The sequence below is a fragment of the Varanus komodoensis genome, unplaced genomic scaffold (genome assembly GCF_004798865.1).
Source record: "Varanus komodoensis strain SLA01 unplaced genomic scaffold, ASM479886v1 scaffold188, whole genome shotgun sequence".
NCBI classification, from domain to species: Eukaryota; Metazoa; Chordata; class Lepidosauria; order Squamata; family Varanidae; genus Varanus; species Varanus komodoensis.
In genome coordinates, this window is record NW_025335544.1 from 105,961 (window position 1) to 121,225 (window position 15,265).

Sequence of the window (15,265 nt, forward strand, 5' to 3'; positions counted from 1 at the left end):
GTCAGGGAGGCCAGGGCAAACCACAAGCAGAGACTGGGCAGCGGTACTGCCGGGACAGCGCAGCTCATTGCCATAGCGACAAGGGGGAAGGGAGCTGGAGCAGGCAAGGGCAAGGCGCTGTGGGAAGCATGCGGTGGAAACTGTAGGAGAAGAATAAAGGACTGGTGAGTGCACCAGCTTTCTTGTGTTGCTCTCCATGGAGAAGCTGGGAAAACGAGGCTTTGGCCCACATCCCCCTCCCGATGCAGTCACAGAGATATAGTCCTTTCCTGAATTCTCTTGTTAATGCTATCCCAATAGAAAATATCAGAGGAAACTTCTGCTGAGAAACACGAAAGTTTGTTTTCTTCCCTTATCTTACAAAGATTACACCTGCAATACTGCAAAGGTGATTATCTCCCCTGTAATTATCACACTGCAGATCATTAATTCTGTTTCTTCTCTCTGTTGCTAAAGGGCTCCAGCTGCCACTAGCAAAACAGTGAAGGAATAAGAAGGAAGGTATTGATAGATCCTTTGCAATTCAGAGCAGGACGTAAAGAGATTGAGAACGCTATCAGTTGCATTGCTGATTTATTCCACTTCATGAACTCTGTATATAGGTATTGTATCATTATTCACGCCAATTTGGGCTGCTCAGGGACAATGGAGTGACAATGAAGGAAACGGTGAACTGTGGGCTTGAAGGAAGACATTCATACAAGATGCTGGTCCTTGTGGTCTTGGTATTCATGCAACAACCTGAGATGGAGTGCCATGTTCAGATTGCAAACTGCAAACTCAGTGAGCCTCTTCATATAAACCATGAGTATTACCAGGCTGGAGACATCAGCCTTGTTGGCATCATTTCTCAGATCTTCATCTTTTCCAACCCAACAAGCTTCAGATCTCATCCCTCTCATGAACTCCATGATGACCTCATGTAAGAGGTGTATTTATTTATTTATTGAATTTGTATCCTGCTCTAACTAGTCCAAAAACACTCTTAGCATATTTTTAAAAAATTACATAAAATAGCCTCAAGTTTTAAAACACATCAACTTGACATACAATGTAGGAGAGAACATGCAGTTGAGGATCTTGCTGTATCCATTCACAGAAATATTTTGGCAATGTTGTGGAGACTGGTGGATACTGTAAAATGTTTTCCACTAGGGTGAGCTTTTCCTTTAGTTTTAAAGGTGTGGCAATTATGTTCAAAAGACAGCATTTCTCCCCCTTTGCTGCATCAGCATCAGCATAGGCATCCAGAGAGTGAGTGTCTGATCCTGAGCATCCTTTAAGGTGCATCCCATCATGAGAAGCAGAAGACTAAAGTCATGCCTATGGTCAGGCAGAGAACAAGAGTAGTGGAGGTGAACATTCATCTTTTTCCCCTGCACTTTTGCCCATCTGTCTGTGTAATTGAAGAGGTGAAAGGAATTAGGCTGTTCTTATATTCTTAGACTGTTAACATAAGAAACAAGAACTTGGCAAAGACAGGATAGCAATGGTGCCATGGGTCAGCACTGGATGTCAAGTGCTACAGATTAATAGCAATGTGTCAGAAATGGGAGGGACCAAGCTAAATAATACAGCTTCACTTATCTCATTATGGTTCTGTGTATTTTCCCCCCATAGCAAGATGGTTCACTTCCAAGGCCTCCTTCTTTAACAGTTCTGCACATATTCTCCCTTCACACTTTCACCTGTGCCCTTTCCTTTTATGACAGAAGAGCTGAACCATTTGCAGGTTTTTGTTTGGTTGATTTTGGTCCCAGAATATGCAATCCCAAGGATTCCAAATTCTTCCTTTTCCCCTTCCTATTAAACTGACTTCTTCACCTTGAAGAGGTTGCTATAATAATTCTTGAAGGTGAAGGACTTCTATTTAAGAAGAAATTTGTTGAGCTCAGCTGCAAATGAGATCCAGGCAAGATTTGGGTTGGGTTAAAAGATGGAAGTTAACACATGTTTGCCCTCAATGTGGGTGCAGCAAAAGGTATCCAAGGTTTGGAAACATTGCCCTGTGAGTGGTGACTGAGAAAACTGGCAGTGCTCAGACTTGAGAAGAGAAGACTCAGCGGGAAATGAAATCACCCTGTAAGTACTCAAATGCTGTTATGAAGAGAAAGGTCAAGAGCTCTTCTTGCGAAGCGGAAGAAACTTCTTTACAGAATGTCTGGGATACAGCTAAAGCCTATGTCAGGGGACTGATAAAAACCTACTCAGCAAAAATAAAGAAAAAGAAAAAGCAAGAGCAAGCAACATTAGTAGAAGAATTGAGGAAACAGAAACAAGAACTGCAGGCGGATCCAACAAAAAGAAATCTTAAGGTCCAAATGAATATTTTAAAGCACAAAGTGAATCTCTTGCATACAAATCAACTTACTAAGCAAATGAAATTGGCTAAACAGATTTTTTTTGAAAATGCTAATAAACCGGGGAGATGGCTAGCATATAAAGTAAAAAAAGAAAGAGAGAAGAGATTGATTTCAAAACTGAAAGATGGAGAAGGACAACTACAGGTACAAAATACACAAATTAAGAAAATAGCTGAAGATTTTTTTGCAAGGTTATACTGGAAGGAGGAGTTTTCGATCGAGAAGGTAAAAGAATATATTCGAAAGGGAGATTTACCAAAATTACCAGAAAAGTATCAAAAAATATTGACTCAAGAAGTAACAACAATGGCAATAACAGAGGCAATCATGTGACAAAAGAAAGATAAAACCCCTGGTCCGGATGGGCTACCAGCTGAATTTTACAAATCTTTTGAGGGAATTTTTGCTACCTTTCTCAAAGACATATGTAATGAAGCATTGTTAACTGCTAAAATACCAGATACCTGGACAGAGGCAAATATCACATTAATACTGAAAGAAGATATGGACTTAACACAGATTCAAAATTACAGTCCCATATCATTATTAAATGTGGACTATAAAATCTTTGCCTCTATATTGGCAGAAAGGTTGAAGAAGTTTTTAATAGACTTTATTCATCCAGACAAAAATGGTTTTCTGCCTAAAAGACAAATGAAGAACAATCTGAGGACTATTTTGGATATCCTAGAATACTACGAGACACACAGAGAAAATTCAATGTCTCTACTGTTTTTAGATGCCCAGAAAGCCTTTGATAATGTTAATTGGCAATTCATGATGCAACAGATGGCCCAAATGGAGTTTGGAGGAAAATTTACGAATGCGATATCAAGCATTTATCAAAGACAATCGGCCAGGATTTTAATGGAGAACGTACAAGGGCTATAGAGATACAAAAGGGTACAAGGCAGGGATGCCCGCTGTCACCCCGGCTGTTCATCCTGACTTTAGAGGTCTTGAATAGAAATATTAGGGATGACGAGGACATTAAAGGTACTAAAATTAGGGATGAAGAGTATAAATTGCAAGCATTCGCAGATGATTTGGTCTTTATAATAGGGGAACCTTTTGTAGCAATCCCTAAACTTTTACAACAGATTGAAGAATATGGTGAGGTTACGGGGATGAAAATAAATAAGGAAAAAATGAAACTTTTAGTTAAAAATCTTATGCAAGATCAGAAAAAAACACTCCAAGAACAAGTGGACTTGCAGATTGTCAAAACGGTTAAATACTTGGGAATCTATCTTACAACTAAATGCACAACTTTGAAAGAAGACAATTACGATAAATTATTGAAAGATATTAAAGGTGATCTGGAAAGATGGGCAATTTTACAACTGTCTTTGATGGGAAGAATAGCACTGGTTAAAATGAATATACTACCAAAACTTTTGTTTTTGTTCCAAATGATTCCCATAAAAATTGATAAAAAAAATTTTTGAGGGTTTAAATTTTCAAATTTCCAGATTTATTTGGAGAAAAAAGAAAGCAAGGATTAAAGTGAAAATGCTTCAGGAAACCAAAAAGAATGGGAATTTTGGTTTACCAGATTGGATGTTGTACTATCAAGCGTCTATTTTAACGTGGATAAAAGAATGGATAACCTCGTGAAATAAGAGAATTTTGTATCTTGAAGGACATGATTTGCAAATGGGTTGGCACGCTTATATGTGGTATGAGAAGGTCAAGTCACATGGGACTTTTTTAAGTCACTTTATTAGAAGATAATTAATGTCAGTGTGGGAAAAGTTAAAGTCAAAATTGTATAATAAATTACCAAGATGCTTTCACCTATGGAAGCTTTTGTGTATCCAAATGTATTGAAATTTGAAGGGATCATAAGATATGATGATATTTTGGATAAGGATGGAGGCCTGAACCTAGATCAAGAAATACAAGAACAGGGACTCAATATCTCTTGGTGGTATAAGGTGCAAATGCAATCAAGATATGCTAAAGATTGTAAAATATGGGGGTTTTATAAAGACATAACAGCCTTTGATCAAGTGATGTTAAAAACAGATAAGAAAATGATTAAAAGAATTTATGAGTTCCTACTTGGCAAGAAAATGGAAGGGGAACAGGTTAAGGAAACTATGATAACATGGGCACAAAATTCGGGATATAATATTGAATTAGAAAAGTGGCAAAAGTTATGGGAGAGAAATATTAAGGTAACATTAGCAACTTCATAAAAAAGAAAATTTATATAAAATGTTTTATATATGGTATTTGTCACCAAATCAGTTAGCCAAAATTTTGCCAAATATGTCAAACAGATGTTGGAAATGTAAACATGATGTGGGTTCTTTTTACCATATGTTGTGGACTTGTGAATATGTGAAAATGTATTGGATTAAAATACATAAATGGCTTGAGGAAATGCTACAAAAACCCTTAGCTTTTAAATCTGAAATTTTCTTGTTAGGTATTGTACCAGAAAATATTAGCAAACAAGAAATGTATTTGATACTACATTTAATCACAGCAGCGAGGATTGCACTTGCTCAATACTGGAAGAGTGAGGAACTACCCACTGAGGAACTGATTTTTAAAAAGATTCTGGACAGTGCAGAAATGGACAGATTGACTCAATTATTGAAGGAGAAAGAAGATACTGACTTTGATCAAATTTGGGACCTTTTTTACGAGTGGCTGGAGAAACGGGACTTGGCTTAGATTTAAAGATGTCTTTAAATTTTTATAACTTGATTTGAACATGATTATAGAATGTTTAAAAGATATGTTATAGGGGGCTGACCCAGTACTTCCGATGTATTTGATGATTGATTATTTTTTTAGTTTTTAGTTTAAAATCTTAATTAAAAATGTGCAAAAAATAAAAGAGCTCTTCTTGCTGAAACCAGACCATAGGATATGGTAAAATCCTCTCAAGTTGCATGAACCCAGATTCAGGCTAGAGAGCAGGAAATGTTTCTTCACTGTCAGAACAATGCAACAGTGGAAACAGTTTCCTAGACAGGTCATAGCTCTCCCACTCTAGAAACATTAAAAAAAGAACTGGATGGTTATCTGAGTGGGATGGGGTTAATTGGTGTCCTGCAACAGCAGAGGGTTGGAGCCAATGGCCTTCTTGCCCCTTCCAACTTGACTATTCTTTTATTCTGTGATATATCACCTTGCAGATTTGTGACTCAGTTGTACCAGCACACCCTGGCTTTTGTCTTTGCTGTGCAGGAGATCAATGAAAAATTGCTGGGTTTCCTCAACCTCACCCTGGGCTTCCACCTCTATAATAGCCATTTTGTTCCAACCAGGATCTATCTGGCCTCACTGGAACTTCTCTCCACGTGGGGCAGATTCATTCCTAACTACAAATGCGATGCTCAAGACAATGTTGTAGCCGTTATTGGGGGACCTCACTCATATGTATGTTACTACATGTCAAACATTTTATTCATCTACAAGATTCCACAGGTAAGATGCATGCAAAGAACACAAAAATCCATGATTGATTTTCCAGTGCTGATTTTTGGTGAGGATTTTCTTTCTGGGGACAAAATATGGCAAATTGGTGACACACATCAGGCTTGCAGTTTACAGATCCATTCCTGAGCCCCTAAAATAGAAGATATTCTGAAGGCAGGTGCCCCTCATTCTGTCAAGTTTCATGTTAAAGGCATCTTGTGAAGATCCTAAGTGAACATGAAGTCTTATTTTATCATCCTACTTCTTGAAGTAAGGAGGTGGATCAAACCATCAAATAATGTACAGCATCAACAGCAGAAAATGAGCTATCACAGTTAATCCCCAAATCCCCTTTTTGGTTATGTGGAGTCACAACTGGAAAGTAGTTTTCTTCATGTCTTAACTGAAAACTGAGAGAAATCTCAAAAGAGTCTCTCCCTTTGTCCTGATCATAGGTTGGCTATGGCTCCACTCCAATGATGAGTGACCAAACTCAAGAGGTTTTCTTCCAGGGTATGTTCCCTAAAGGAGACCATCAGTACCTGGGGATTCTCCACTTGCTGCTGTATTTTCAGTGGACCTGGATTGGAGTTATTTCTGTGCATTTCAGTGGAGAGGAGTTTGTAGAGAACGAGCTTCCCAAGTTTGCTCAGAGAGGAATCTGCTTTGATTTCATAGAAACATTGCCAACAGTGTATTTTAAAACGGACATTATGGACATGGTGGCAGTGTGGATAAAAACATTTGAGGTCATTATCAACAGTAGTGCCAATGTTGTGATAGTACACGGAGAGATGCACACAATGATCTTTTTGACAACATTCCCAGAAGTATCAAAAGCTTTTGACATGCCTGTAAAGATGAAGCATAAAGTTTGGATAATGACAGCCCAGATGGAGTTCTCCTCAGTTTCCTTTCAACGATTTTGGGACATTGACATCATCCATGGGGCTTTATCCATTTCAATTCACTCAAAGGAAGTGAAGGGATTTCAGAAATTTCTTCAGATGAGAAACCCCTTGATGGACAGGGCAGATGGCTTTATCAGGGACTTCTGACAACATGCCTTTAATTGTGTGTTCCCAGACTCTGAGGTCAAGAAGGAGAATGAGAGAATCTGCACTGGGGAAGAGAAGCTGGAGGGTCTTCCTGCATCCGTTTTTGAGATGAGCATGACCAGTCACAGCTACAGTGTTTACAATGCTGTCTATGCAGTGGCACATGCTTTGCAGCCCATGCATTCCTTGGTGTCCAAGCACAGGGCAAAGCTGGGTCAAAGAAGATGGGACCCATTGAATCAGAGCCCCTGGCAGGTAATGTCTCTCCTGACCACAAAACCCCATACAGGAGATCCCATAAATACCCTATGTCAGTATGCAGTGAAGATTACTATGCATATCCTTCTTGGTTTTTTGAGAAACATTTTCCATTGTGCTTTTTATGGACTTATTTCTTCTGGATTTTCTTCTTTGTGTTTGTTAGTGTAGCTGTTAGCTGATAAGGTAAGGCTGAGGCCAACTAGCTTCCATCTTGCTTATTTTTCATAAATTCTCTGGGTTTTAAGTGAGACATGTAAAGTAAAATTAAGATACAGGGTTGCCCTTTTGCCCCACCCACCACAGTCTAGTCCAGCTGCTGTCCCTAGCACTTTCTGTTCTCATTGGTTGATATACTCCATGATGGTGGAGACAGAACTCAGATTCTCCAGAAAACATAAGATGTTTAGGATATGACATGATCTCCCTATATGTTACAAATTCTAAATACAGTATGTACATATTCTAAATACAATATGCTGGGTAGAATATTTCATTACAGAAGAAAGGAGATTTTTTTGACCTACCAGTTTGAGAATTTTGTATGGCTCATTTTGGCTTAAGGTCATCATACTTGGACATTGGAAGATGTGGTTGATGCCTTCATTGATTTTCCCTCAGGTAATGCCAGTAATGAGCGTTTCCCATAATGTCCCCCTCATATTTTCCTAAGTTTCCATGGTCTTTTAGAAACTTACTCTCCAGTTTTTTTCCCATTTTTGGAGTTGGATCAAGATGATAAAGCTATACTTCTCTTCCTCTGAACTGGTAGGGTATTTTGAGATATACATATTTATATAAATCATGGACTTATCCAGCCCAAGGACTTATGGAATCTCCTGATGCTGCTTTGTGACTCTTGAAGTTCCCCCTGCCTCCAATGTTTGAATTAAATTCCCTGCAAAGCAAGTGGGAGAAAGAGAGTCCTCTGGGGCTGTGTATTGTTAAGAGAGTTATGAGGACTCTCATCTCATGTATAATCCAAATTGTAATGAAATGAAATTTAAACAAAAGAAAACAACCAGCCTTAGTGGAAGAAGAATAGGAACCCATCAATCTTTGAAGTCAATAGCCTCTTCCTCTTGAATGAAGACAGAGCAAAGAGGAAGGTTGTATTTCCTTTCATTAAAAAAGATTGTTACCCCTAAGTTTCCCAGATTTGAACAGCTAATGACTCTTTCTACTACAGAGAAATGTCAGAAACATTGTCAACAGTTTAAATATGGTCAGAGTGACTCAGCTGCTGATTTCCATTTTACAAAGGAGAACATGTGCTTTACTCACTGACTGGGTTTGCAAATCACCGCATGACACTGTGGGTTGTTCTTGCTATTTTACCACTGTGGGATTGTCATGCTGTCCAGACCCAGACATGGCATATCACCATGGCAAATGGCAGTGGTCTCTTGCATGGCTTCTGTTTCGTGTGTGATTATCTGCTCTGATGCCTGGATCTCAGACCTCCAAATTCCATTTGTGGCTGAAACACATGCACACCATAGATTTCCATGGAAAGAGTGGTAACAGAAAAATCCATGCCAGGCATCCAATCTCTACTATCAATGACTTCCTATCAATGTCATCACTCTTTTTCTTTTCTATCGGCTTTGCACTTTAACATTTAGTGTTGAAGCCTATTACTTTCCTAAGAGGGGAACTGAGTAAATGCCTGGAAGAAAAGGGGAAATCATGGTCTACTTCTTTATTTTATGGTTTGAGTAAAAATTGGGGCCCTGCAATGGCTAGGAAGACTTAACGAGGGGGAATTACATTTCAGAGGGGGAAGAGGAAGACATGCCCACTCCCCATTTCTGTCAGAAAAGGGCAGAGAAAGTAGAAAGGAAGCAATATGGCAATGTAGGTGGTTTAGCTCATGGGGGCTGCAGCAACACATGGAAAATGCAGAAGAATTGAGTAAGTGCACAGAAAAGAATTGAACCAGCTAGGGTTGTGAGGCTTGGTTAGGAAGAATGTGGGAAACTATTCTTTTTTATTTATTTTCTTAGGAATACAGAAGGAAGAAAAGTATATGTAAAATGAAGTAAAATATAGTAAAGTGGTCAAGAGATTTTAAACGAGTATACATTCAAGCCCAAAAGTTTGTCTTTATTTCTAGGAAACTCTTCCCTCTCATGGCAACTCTCCCCCCTTGTTTGTCCCAATGTGTCAACATTCCTACACAAAGGAAGTTGTAATGTACTAAACAGGATAAAGGTATTGCAAAGGAAGAAATACAATAAGACCTTCATGTGGGGGTAAAAGCCAGTTCCACTGACCTGACTTGCTTTTTCTCTTATGTCAGTTCAGCTTCACCACTATCTGCAAAGGACCTCATTTAACAACAGCATCGGAGAAAAGATTTCCTTCGATGAGAACAGAAAATTAGAAGCTGATTTTGATATCATTAACTGGGTCGCTTTCCCAAACCGGTCTTTCCTTAGAATCAAAGTTGGAAAAATAGACTCCACAGCTCCCAAAGACAAGATGTTTAGCATCACTGGGGATGCCATTGCATGGCCCAGGAATTTTAACCAGGTATGTTCAAGACTATCCCAAGACCATGGTAAGGGATGATCTAAAAATGTTATAAATAAAAAAAACTAAGACACTGATTTGGATGCACTCGGGATTCTGCCACCCGACAAAGTTGAAATGGACCTTTCTTCAGGAAAAAAAAACAACTCCAGCATTGTGCTCTCCAATTCACCTACATCTTATTTGAACCAAGATTTTGAAAATTCTGAACATTTGCCTGTGAAAAACTAGAGGCTGGATTTCTTTAAGAAATGGCTGCCTTGAATTATTGAATTCACTCAAATGTATGCAGGGGGAAGGAGAGCTGAACACTGAACTTCCAAGTTACCATATTTAAAAACTGTCAACTTTGGTAGAATCAATATATTCTGCTGAAGTTCTTGATTTATGTCTAGCAGTGCATGTAAAACAGGGGTCTCAAACTCGTGGCCTGCAGGCCAATTGCCGGGAGGGTGGAGCATGGGGGAGGGGCCCTGTGGCCTTCAAAGCGCCGGCAGTGCCTGGGCTGGCCTCCGAGAGCGGCGCGGGATGAGCGGCCCACCACCACCATGGTGGTGGAATACTTGATGCGGCCCAGTCTCACCCAGGCTCTTCTTCCAGCGGCCCCCATGTAAGTTGAGTTTGAGACCCCCTGGTGTAAAAGAATGGAATGGAGAGGTCCCATGTAAATATATCAGAGTGAAATACCTTTAAGGTGTTTCAGGGAGGCTGAAATTGACCCAAAGTTCTTGAGCCTGGCCTTATTTCTGTGATACAAATTTCCGGTAGTGCAGCAAAAGTAGTGTATCGGGGAAATTTCAGAGTAAATAGAATGTGCTGCAACTTGGCAGGGACAGATGGCACTAGGAAATGAACATGAGGCCAACTTCTTCCTGGGAAATGGGAAAGCAGGATTGGGATGGTGCCATGTGATTGTGGAACACAAGAAGTTTGTCCTGCCCAAAGCTTATTGGCCTGAGGGTTCTGACATACACATATTTGAACAGCAGGAGGGAGATTCTAGAGCAGAATCTCCACTTGACAGGGGAGCCCACCATGGGAATTGTGCCTGAGAGGGATCTGAGTAGCCATTTGCCCTCTGATGGTGACCCCCACCCTTTCATGCATCCCCTCTTGCCATGCAAGCCTGGACAGAAGAATTTCTCATTAAATCTGTCTCCCTTGATTCCAGGCCAGAGAGTCGAGGCTTGTACAAACAAGAGTGTCTGCTTTTGTTGCTACGTGCCATTGAGTTACCAGCTGGAACAGAAGGGGAGAAGGAAAGTGGAAATGAGAGACAAGACTCTATCTTTGGGAAATGAGTGGGGTAACCATGGCATAGCCATCCTTATACCAAGATCCAGGCTCTCCAGAAGTACCCATTAATTTTTCTCCTTTTTTCATGCATGTTTTCAAGGACACATCAGGCATGAGAAGCTTGTCCTGATTCCTATGGAAAACACTTTGGAAGGGAATCTTTTCCCAAGTGTGGTTATTAGAATAATTTCCTGTTCAGCATTGTCTTCAGTTGATTTAATTTTAGGTCAGTCTGTAAGATATATAAAGCATAAATATTTTTTTTCTGAAGTCTTCCATGTGCTCCTTTCTCCTTGTCACACAGATCCAGCCCATTTCTTTGTGCAATGACATCTGTCCTTTGGGTCAGTACAAAAGAAAGAAGGAAGGGGAGCCCTTTTGCTGCTATGATTGTTTTCCATGCCCCATGGGAAAGATCTCACAGCAGAAGGGTAAGAAAGAACAAGCATAAAACACACACACAAGATCTTACTGGGTACATAGAACAGCATTTCTTTGCTTTCTTGCTGATTACCAAGTACAGTTTTAATGGCCGCATGATGTCTCTGGTAACTGTGGCAAACACAAACATGCATAGAAGGAAAGGAAATCAATATTTGTTTACTTTATTTAATATATTTCTATCCTGCCAGTTTCCTTCCAAAGAAATCAAAGTAGTCTCCCTAATTGTATTCGTTTCCTCAATCTGTCTGAGGTAGGTTCAGATGATTGTGTGACTTGCCCAGAGTTACCCAGTGAGATTCTTTCTTTTTCCAGACATGGATAAATGTTATGACTGCCCAGGTGGCCAATACCCAAACAAGCAACAGGACTCTTGCATTCCCAAAGAGATCAGCTTTCTCACATACGCAGAACCACTTGGATACAGTTTGACTAGTCTAGCTTTCTTTCTGTCCTCCATCACGGCTTTGGTGCTTGGGATCTTCGTCAGGCACAGGAACACTCCCATAGTCAAGGCCAACAACAGGAACCTCACCTTCACTCTCCTGGTCTCGCTCCTGCTCTCCTTCCTGTGTGCTTTGCTCTTCATTGGCCAACCTCACAAGCTGACCTGCCTCCTTCGACAAACTGCTTTTGGAATCATCTTCTCAGTGGCCATTTCTTGTGTGTTGGCCAAAACCATCACTGTGGTTCTCGCTTTCACGGCCACCAAGCCAGGATCCAGAAGGAGGATGTGGGTGGGGACAAAGGTGGCAAATTGCTTGGTCCTTTCCAGTTCCCTAATTCAAGCCATGATTTGTGCAATTTGGCTGGCTACCTCTCCTCCCTTTCCAGACTATGATAGACATTCAATGACTGATGAAATCATCCTGGAATGTAAGGAGGGTTCTACACTCCTGTTCTATTGTGTCCTGGCTTTTATGGGCTGCCTTGCCATTGTCAGCCTCACAGTGGCTTTCCTAGGTAGGAAATTGCCTGATAGTTTCAATGAAGCCAAGTTTATCACACTCAGCATGCTGGTCTTCTGCTGTGTCTGGCTGACCTTTATTCCAACCTACCTGAGCACGAAAGGAAAGTCCATGGTGGCTGTGGAGATCTTCTCCATCTTGGCTTCCAGTGCTGGGCTGCTCGGGTGCATTTTTCCTCCCAAATGCTACATCATTGTCATGCGTCCTGACTTGAATAACAGGCACCACCTCATGAGAAAACTTAACTAATGAATATAATAGAGGCCTTTACACTTAAAAACCCAAGTAAACCAAACAATGGGTCACCAGACCCAAGATATTGTGGGTAATAAGTGGGAATTCTACATACAATACCGATATAAATGTAATTCCAATATATCACTTTAAAAATAAGAACCTTAACTTCAAACGAAATAGTTCTGCACACGCATCAGTGCTCTAAATCATGTAGAATGAGTAATGCATAGCTTAGGACCACAACATCTTAGGGAGTGCCTATCCCAACCACAACTTACCTGGATATTACACTCAAACTCTGCAGCTTTTCTTCAAGTATAAACTCAGTGGGGAGGACCAAAGGTGGCACCAACAGGGATGCCTTTCTCAGTAGTTTGCCCCCATCTGTGGAATATCCTCCCCACAGAACTTGTCAGGTTTTCAGTTCCAGGTTAAGATGGACCACTTTTCTGAGGTTTTGAAAGACTTTACCCTGGAGTTTGAAGTGGATCAGCAGGTGTTCTTTAGTTTCATTGCTTTTCATTCTTTTTAATGATGTTCTTATCTATTTTTCAATGTTTTAAATGTTTTAATTTTTTTCCTGATTTCATTATATTTTTATTGTACTTTGAACCTCTATTTTTGGGCTGTGGAAACTGCTATGGGGCATAATAGAATAAATACCTAAATATATAGGAAAAAATTGAATAAATACATTCAATATATAAACTGTTAACTTCTGTTATGATTCTCGATGGGCTTAGGAAACCCTTCAGAAATGGGCTTAGATGGGTTTCCTCTTTCTCATGTTTTAATTCTGGAATTGGTTGCTGGGAAATCCATCTCAAATGATATCTCCATATCATTTGGCTCTAGCAAAGTTAAAGAGGAAATAAATGTTGTATCTTTGTGAGTTGGCAAATGTTGCCAGGAAAGGGCAGGGGTGGGGAGAATGTGGACTTTTCAATGACAACTAACATTTCCCTTGAAACATCAAAGTCTTAGGTTTGGATAAATCAGCTGAATGCTGATCATTACACGGAAACTACACAAGCTGCCTTACATTGCACTTTTCAACAAGTTGTCCCCATTCCCTACTCAAAGTTCTTTATAGGTTCCTTAAAGAAACTTGTGATCCACTTCATACACTTCTGTACCTAGCAGGGCACTTGGTAAGGCTTTTCAAAGCGATGAAAATCTGGCATGTGGTAATGAAAGCAAAAACACAGCACCCTTTTTTAGAGTCAATCTATTCTGCAACCCATTAATGTAGATATAATTCAAAAACAAAGACATTTCTAATAACAAATCAGAATGAAATACCAAATGACTTACCCCTTCATGGATCACTGCCTTGCCGTGGCAAAGGGGCTTGTGTAGCACAATGAAGCTATGAGCTAAGCCATGCAGGGGCACCCAAGATCTACAGCTCATAGCAGAGAGCTCTGACAAAAGGTGATCCACTGGAGAAGAAAATGGCTCCAGTACTCCAGTATCCCTGCCATGAAAACAGCATGAACAGTACCAAAAGGCAAAAAGATATGAAGCTGGAAGATGAGCCCCTCAGGTCAGAAGGTTTCCAAGGTGCCTCCTGGGAAGAGCAGAGGGCTAGTACTAGTAGAGCCAGAAAGAATGAAGCAACTGGATCAAAGCTGAAAGGCCACTCAGTTGTGGATGTATCTGCTGGTTAAAGGAAAGTCCAATGCTGTAAAGAACTATACTCCATAGGAACCTGGAATTTAAGATCTATGAATCAACGTAAGCTGGACATGGTCAAACATGAGATGACATGACTGAACTTTGACATCTTAGGAATCAGTGAACTAAAATGGACAGGAATGGGTGAATTTAATTCAGATGACCATCAGGTATACTAATGTGGGCAAGAATCCCTCAGAAGAAATGGAGTAGCCTTCATATTCAACAAAAGTGTAAGAAAAACAGTACTAGGATACAATCTCCAAAATGACAGTTAGAATCCAAGGCAAACCATTCAACATCACAGTAATCCAAGACTATGCCCCAACCACTGATGCTGAAGAGGCTGAAGTTGACCGGTTCCGTGAAGGCCCACAACACCTAAAACTAACACCAAAAATGATGTCCTTATCCTCATGGGGGATTGGAATGCTAAAGTAGGAAGCCAAAAGATAACTGAATTACAGACAAGTTTGGCATTGAAGTACAAAATGAAGCAGGGCAAAGGCTGGCAGAATTTTGTCAAGAGAATATGCTGGTCATATCAAACACTCTTTTCCAGCAACCCAACAGACAACTCTACACATGGACATCACCACATGGTCAACACAGAAATTAGACTGACTATGTGATTTACAGCCAAAGATAGACAAGCAAAAACAGTAAAAACAAGACTGGGAGCTGACTGTGGCTCAGATCATAAGCTTCTTGTTGAAAAATGTTGGACTGAAAGTGAAGAAAGTAGGTAAATGCACTAGGCCACTCCGGTGTGACCTAAGCAATAGTGAGAACTGGACATGGAACCACTGATTGGTTCAAAATTGAGAAAGGAATTCGGCACGACTGTATACTATCACCCTGCCTATTTAACTTATGTGCAGAGCACATCATGAGAAAGGCTAGGCTAGATATGTAAATCACAAGTTGGAATTAAGATTGCTGGGAGAAATATGAACTACCTCAGATATGCAGATGATACCACTCTCATGGCAGAGCA

General features: G+C 40.2%; 1 pseudogene; it reads left to right on the forward strand.

Moving 5' to 3' along the window:
• Window positions 1–656: 656 nt before the first annotated feature.
• Window positions 657–12,603, forward strand: LOC123021782 (annotated as a pseudogene).
• Window positions 12,604–15,265: the final 2,662 nt, after the last annotated feature.